This window comes from Physella acuta, unplaced genomic scaffold, assembly GCF_028476545.2.
Source record: "Physella acuta isolate Inbredline_101_S28 unplaced genomic scaffold, ASM2847654v3 ptg002759l, whole genome shotgun sequence".
NCBI classification, from domain to species: Eukaryota; Metazoa; Mollusca; class Gastropoda; family Physidae; genus Physella; species Physella acuta.
In genome coordinates, this window is record NW_026734183.1 from 8233 (window position 1) to 16339 (window position 8107).

Genomic DNA, 8107 nt, shown 5'->3' on the forward strand with positions numbered 1-8107 from the left:
CGAATACGACTAATGTCCAAATGGACGTTTGCCCGAATATAAAAATGCACAAATGCATCTTGTTTGAATACCGTTTATTCGAAAAAAATGTCTACTAGTAGATAACGTAGCATGCGCCGTTATTTCGTGACCGAAGACTTTCTGATAGACACAGTTGTCCAAATAGGGTGGGTTTGGGCTAACGACTGTGAGTGAATGAAAAGAAGAAACTCTGGAGAGATAAACATACAATTGTCCATGCGTGAAAACAGGTTTTTGAAGATACAGGCATATCTTTTTGAATATTTGGCCCTGTGCTTTATTAATTGTCATGGCAAATGCTAATCTGACAGGAAATTGTCTGCGCGTAAAGGTGAAAGGCAAATTTGAATCTGATGGAGTCAGGGATATCCGGGGAATAAGGACAGTTTGTGAGGTAGTAACTGCGATAGTTTTACATTCCTGTTCGTTTTGTGAATGCTGGTAACATTCAGTCTAGTGCCATTACAGAGACCTCTTGCTGGCATGAGGTTTCTAAGAATTTTAATTTTGAGTTTATGCGGTAGCACGCCAGTAAGGGTAAGACGGTAAAGAAATTTTGTGGGGAATGACAGTTAATCTTTGGGTTCGTCTGTGACGATGGAGTCAACGCCAACCCTAACCCTAACGCAAATGCTGCAGAGAAATGTTGTTGAATGTGTTTCTACTTGTACACGTTTAGTTTGTAAGAGCTTCTTGGGAGTGCGAGTTGTATTGAAGCATTGCTGGCAATATTCACATTGCATCATTCGTTCAGCGGGGTGTGTTTTTGAATGCGCTTTGAGATATCCCTGTAGACGGAAGCTTTTGGAGCAAATGGTACGTTTAAAGTCCTGCGTAGAATGCGTTTGTTCACTGAAGTGTTTTTAAATGTGTGTTGAGATATCTCTGGAATCGAAAGGTTTTGGAACGAATAGTGAATTTAAAATACAAAATATATTTTTTTAAATTTCTTCCTAAGATGGGGGGGGGGGGGGGGTGGAGGTAGAAGTTTGGGCATTGCAATATTAACTCTGTAGACCTATATAAAAAGTCGATTACTTGATTTTGGTTGATGTGCTGTTGCAGGTGAGGTTTTAGAGATGGTGATGTGTCTGAACTCGAGTGAGATAAAACCATCGTGGAGCTGCACAATTCGTTCAGACGGGACATGGTCAACAGGAGCTCTCCAAACACAATTGCTAACATGTTGGAAATGGTGAGTTTCTCTGTATGAATTGCTGTTAACTAAAACCATCATATTATATGTTCGGTGTTGGGGGGAGGGGGGGGGAGGAGGTCGTTAAACTCTAAGCTGCTGAACCTGTAAGTCCCGAGTTCAAACCCTCGGGTAGATGAGGCTCGATGGTTGGGGACAGAACCGATCTAAAAGCCCAAAACTAAACCACTGCTGCCTTGTAGTTTGTTCTTGGATGTCTAAAGACTAAGGAAGCAAATCCAGACAGAAAAGCAGGCTCAAGGTAAGGTCCTATACAGCACCTAACACGCTAGACTTACTGTGCTGGAAGAAATCCAACAATTTATATATATATATATATATATATATATATATATATATATATATATATATATATATATATATATATAAATTATATTATTATATTTTTTCTCAAATATATTAATATTAATATTTTTTAAAACTATATTTTTTAACGATGGATTTCATTTCGTTAGTCTTATTTTTTTTCTTAGATATCTGCGCATTATTGCAGTGGGTAGTTACCATTGGGGTAAATATCTGGGGAGGGATTGGGTTATTGAAAGACCACTGAAATACTTATAGAAAACCAGCCGAGGTTTCACCTTTAAATACTAGAATGACACTCGAAGTAGAGCTTATAATTATAAAGACATTTCGAAAAGTGGACCTCGTGGAAATTAACGTCTAAATAATATGACCATATCAAGTGGTAAAATATCGTCCGGATAGTCTAATGATAAGGACATTTTATTTTTTAAATGATACATATATTTATAAGCTCTAAAATGATCAAAATAGTTCAACTGTATGAAATATTAAATATTTTATAATGTGCTTGATACACACGCACTCACACCTACACACACACATCTACTATATATATATATATATATATATATATATATATATATATATATATATATATATATATATATATATATATTTATATCTATATATATATCATTGCTTTCAACGTAAATTTTCCCCTACATTCGCTATAGGAGTGGGACACAGGTCTACAAGAACGCGCAGAGAAACACATTTCTGCTGACTCCGAGGCATACGACGAAAGAAGCATCAAAGATCTCAATGCCGGGCTAAGCAAACCATCGGACCCCAGCTTCCACAACATCATTGACCAATGGTATCAGGAGGGTCGGAGATTTTCTTTCTCTTCTAAAAAGTTTACTCGGGACAAATGGCCGCTTTTTTCTAATGTGAGTATTTATCTTTTTTTAACACAATATGTTTTTTCTACATTGTGTAAAAACAGGATGTGACTATGTAAATAGTTAGATTGGTAAAACAACATAGTTGGCTGACAACACGATAAGCTACCAAAGTACGAACTCTCGGGCAGATGGGTTTGGCTAGTTAGACCAGCAGCTCTTCTAGGAGAGACAACTCCAAACAACTGCTGCCTTGTAGGTTGTTCTTGGTTGGACAAAGGTTATTGAAACAAATTTAAAAAAGGATGCTAAAATCTGTGAAGAAGAAGAAGAAGTAGAAGAAGAAGACGAACACTGTACATGGATGTTTGCCGTCCAGCACTTCCTAAGATTTGCGTTGGCCGTCCAGAACCCCTGTTTTTTTCACGGTGACCGTCCATGACTTAACCCCCCCCCCCCCCCCCCTCCTCACACACACCTTTTGTTTCCCCTCAAGCATAAGACACACGAGTCAATAACACTTCGGCAAATGACCTAGGTCATTGTGACACTGAGTGAAGAGGGACACATTCCGTATCATTGATACAAATAAACGAACCCGGTGCTAAGTCCCTCAATAAAGGCATGTATGTAATTAAAGAGGGGGGGGGGGGGTTAAAGTAAAGGGGGTAAAGTAGCCCGTATTGTCGACTGCTAATTTAATTTCTTTTTATTAATTACAAAGCATACGACGTGGAAATGCATTTTAATAATAGTAATAGCAATGAGTTGGAATTTGATAAGAGCAACATATGGTTACCAAACCGACGCACCTTCTGACAGCTTACTCAAATGATATATCAGTGTTAAAATATGTCTGATACATCTTACTGCCAGCTTACACACATGATATATCGGTGTTAAAATATGGCTGATACATCTTTCTGACAGCTTACACAAATGATATATCGGTGTTAAAATATGGCTGATCTTTCAGACGAGAAAAAAAAAAAAACAGGTCTTAACACAGCCATTGAGTACAAGAAATGCTAAAAAAGTTTAAAAAAACTCATACTTAAATTCACACTCACTCCGCTAAATAATGAATCAAAATTACTCCTCATAAATGGTTTTTATTTATTATGTTTCAGTTAGTTGACCCTTTACTGCACAAAGTGGGTTGTGCGAAAAATACTTATAGGCGGAATAACGCTTTCCAATTGTATTTGGCTTGCTATTACGGCACTGAGTGAGTTAATGGGTATTTTACCACATTTTGAGCTATAACATTTACAACCTATCGTTGTTTTGACTACTTAACAGCAGAGGCGTAGCGAGGGGGGGGGGGCGGAAGGGGACATATGTCCCCGGGCGCCGACCTTAGGTGGCGCCAAAATGGGTTGGAAAAATAAATTGAAAGCTTGAAGATGGGTGCAAATCGAAAGTTTAAGGGGTGGGGTGCAAATCGAAAATATGAGGGGGGGGGGGGTGTAAATCGAAAGTTTGTCCCCGGGCGCCGGTAAGGGTCGCTACGCCTCTGACTTAACCAGTAACTCACTATTAAAGTATTCATTGTGCAGACTATGTGATTAATCGCAATACAAAAATTACATGAAAAGCAATACAAATGCGAGTAAAGAAATGCAATTATTATCAAGTAAAGTTACCACTTACGGAATCTGGGCTAGATACGACATACAGGCTACAGTAGAGTTTACGTGTTTTTTTAATCACGGGATATCAAGGGATAATTTTGTCATCACTATGCCAAGTCGCATTTACCTCCCCTAGAGTGAATCTTGAAGCTAACTAGCATAGCTGAACGGACGCGAGAACGCCCAACGAACTCGAAACACCGACATTTTCTATCCGGCAGTCGTTCGAAGTTCTGTCCACGCCTTCCCATAATTTTTATACAACCACTCCTTAACATAAATTTTGAAATTGTACCGTCGTTGTATAATAGAGAAATCACGACACTGTAGCAAAAAAAAAAATAAAAAAATAACGAAATGTTTAACTACTTGTTGTTTTCATGAACACACCAGTCAAACAGTTCTACAGAAGGAAAAAATTGCGTTTGAATACGGTTTACCGTGTACTCAGTGCCCTGAGCCACACAACCAGTGTAGTAATTATTTGTGCTGTAAGTACGCTTTATGTACATTATCATATATATATATATATATATATATATATATATATATATTTATATATATATATATATATATATATATATATTACCAGAAATATGCGCAACGGAAAAAAGTGCAACGTAAAAATGCGAAAAAAAAATTGCGCAAAGAGAAAAATGTACAAACAGAAAATCGCGCAAACAGAAAAATGCGCAAAAAGAAAAATGCGCACACAGAAAAATGCGCACATAGAAAAATGCGCAAAAAAGAAATGTACGCATACATATCTTTCATCAATTATAAGTATAAAGTAAACACTGTGATCATCAATAAAAAATATTCAGATATTTTGTCTGAGATCATTTGTCCATGGTATCATTTGTCCGTGAGATCATTTGACCTTGAGATAATTTGTCCTTAAGATCGTTTGTCCTGAGATCATTTGTCCGTGAAAAATTTCTTGTCGGAGATATTTTATATAAAATCATTTGTCTTGAAATCATTTGTCATGGAACCATATATATATATATATATATATATATATATATATATATATATACATATATATATATATATATATATATATATATATATATATATATATATATATATATACACACATAGACAATCATTTTACCTGGAATTTTCGGCGTCATAAATCTCTTATATTTCCTACGATTAAATATTTACACGTATATGTCATTGACAAGTAAAGGTGCGTGTGCAGTTGTAAGACATGAGCCCATAGATATATGATATTGAGATTCATGCTCCGAGTGTTACGAATATCATACACGTATTGTACCACTAACTAGAAGATCCACCAAAGAATCAGCAATGCGATTAGTTCCTTAGAAAATCAACTTTGCCTCGTCCAGAGAAATAAAAGTGGTTGTGAGCACTCTTAAATTTCCTGTATACTCGTGCATAACAAAAATGTTTAAAATGTCACTTTCAATTGAATCTGGCTATAGAAATAGTAGCTAAGAGTGCGGGGGGGGGGGGGGGGGGCTACTTTTATTTGGAAAAGATTTGATTAGCAATTTTAACAACTTTTGTTCAATACACGATGAATTATTATTTATTGATGAAAGATGTTAATTAACTGAATACGTTATTTTTTTTTAATAACAACTAAAGTTTCTTTCGGGAATTTATTCGAGTGTAGGGTGGGGAAGGAGGATGGGGTGGGGGTTGCACAAACACAAGTGTATGTATGGTGTGTGTGTGTGTGTGTGTGTATGTGTGAAATTTACATAGAAAACAAATACTATAACCATAGTCCCCCCCTACATGGAAAATAACTCCGCCGCCCCCCGAAAGCTTCAAGAGCCCCCCCCCACACACACCCTCGGAGAAAATTGTCTAAATGAAACATTGATTACAAACATCTTTCAGTATGTTTTTCTTTAATTTACAGCTAAGTGTACAGACAGAAGGAAGAGGTGTAGTAAGTCGATTGAGTTTTCCATGTCTTATTATTCTCTAAATTTTCTATTTTTTAGTTACTTAAGCGAGAATACTAAAGAACAATTAAAAGGAAAAATAAGAATCCTCTTTAGACTTAGCGATCCATTGGGCAGATGAATTAGAGTTTCTTGACCTCATATGTATCTTGACCTCGGTATATAAAAGGAAGGTGTGGTCAGAATTTTGCCCAGCCGCCTTTACTTTCCCTAACATGAGTTAGGTACCAATCAGAGCTGAGTCGACTCTGGGAAATCCTACTGATTTTGACCCTGATTTGAACTCAAGATGTTTAGGTTAGCATTTTAGAGAAAATAACAGTTAGTTCAGTTAATTGATTTGATTAAACCCCATATCTAATTTATATTACAAATTGTAAGATTTACTTTAACCTCAATCGATTGCAAATTTGTTTTTCAGCATGTCAAAAAACGTGTGAGGACAATAATACGGGAGCGGCGTCTTGGACAGTCATTCATGCACGTGTAATTGCACGTACGGAGCAGGGCCTAATTGTGACAGTGAGTACTTGTCTCGTGATATATTGGCCAGGTGAGAGAGAGAGTGTGTGTGTGTGTGTGTGTGTATATATCTTCCAGACTTTTTTCTTCGGGGGGGGGGGGCACTTGAAATTTTCGGGGGGGGGGGGGCGGTAGACTTTATTCGGGGGGGGGGGGGGGGCGGACACTGTTAAGAGTATATATTTTCTTTATAAATTATATAAATTTCATTTCGTTCGGGGGGGGGGGGGGCGGTAAAAAAATTTCGGGGGGGGGATTTGCCCCCCCCCCCCGAAGAGATGACTGGAAGCAACTGGTGTGTGTGTGTGTGTGATACATCTCAAGTACGACGTGTATCAGTCTAATAATGTGTTCAGTGTTAGTTAAATAGTCTTGTTAGGTTATGGTTATCATGACTGGCATTATGTTGTATGACTGGAGTTCTGTTGTATTACTGTAGTTCTGTTGTATGACTGGAGTTCTGTTGTATCACTGGAGTTATGTTGTATGACTGGCATGCTATTGTATGACTGGAGTTCTGTTGTATGACTGCCATTCTGTTGTATGACTGGCTTTCTGTTGTAGGAATGGCATTAATTGAATTACTGACATTCAGTTGTATTAATTATATTTACATTTATGACTGACATTGAGAAGTATGCTTGACATTCAGTTGTATAAACTGACTATTTATAAGTTGTAAACTTACATTTAAATTAATCAATCGTATTTCGTTCTATCACTGACATTTAGTTGTATCACTGACATTCCGTTGTATGAATGGCATTAACTGAATGACTAACATTCGGTTGTATCAATGATATTGAGATTTAACACGTTAAAAAGTATGTGTTTGACATTCAGTTGCATGACTGACATTTAGTTGTATGACTGACATTGGGTTATATGAGTGAAATTGAATGTCATGCCTTTACAAGGAGTCGCATGACTGTCTTGCCTGACTAAAGATGTGCTGCAGAATGAAGACTGACATGCAAAACAAAAATTGCTTGGACTCGTTCAGAGTTTCTTTCAGGCATTTCTTCAAAGAACCTCTACCGCCATCCCGAACGAAATAGAATTTGCATAGAAAATATATTAACTCGCCAATGCCCGCCCCCCTTCCCCACGCCCCCATCCTCCCAGAAATTTTAGTCCGCCTCCTCGAAAATTTCAACTTATCCTTCCCCCTGGTGAGCAAAGTCTAAACGTTACACTGGACTCGTTACCGCCATCGTTTCGTTCACGATTAGAGAAGTCTCACATACAATAATCCTTTTGATTATCCCAACATCTAACCTCGCAAATCATTATTTCCATCCCACAGAGGAATGTAAAGACAATAATCGTCTAATTGGTCGTGATTATAAATGTAAAACATCTCCAAGCAGCTGTCGAAGAAACCCAGTCATTACCAACCAGAACAAGGAGGCATGCGCTTTAAGCTGTAAATTCTGCAGTTAGTACTTTTTAAATTTTCTATTTAGCATCACATTTAAATGAGATTTTTGTTTTGCAGAAACCTCCCCTGGAGTGTTCTAATCAACTCCCCAAAAGTGTCATGGCGATTAGATGAACGGTGTCAATCGACTATCAATTTTTATATACCGTATATAGAGAAAAAACAAATCGCGCCCT

General features: G+C 37.3%; 1 long non-coding RNA gene across 1 annotated transcript; it reads left to right on the forward strand.

Moving 5' to 3' along the window:
• Positions 1-2230: 2230 nt before the first annotated feature.
• On the forward strand, positions 2231-5952 carry LOC131934217 (uncharacterized). Its single transcript, XR_009385561.1, has 4 exons — positions 2231-2436; positions 3519-3616; positions 4416-4513; positions 5923-5952. It is a non-coding gene; the product is annotated as an uncharacterized LOC131934217 (long non-coding RNA).
• The last annotated feature ends 2155 nt before the right edge of the window (positions 5953-8107 follow it).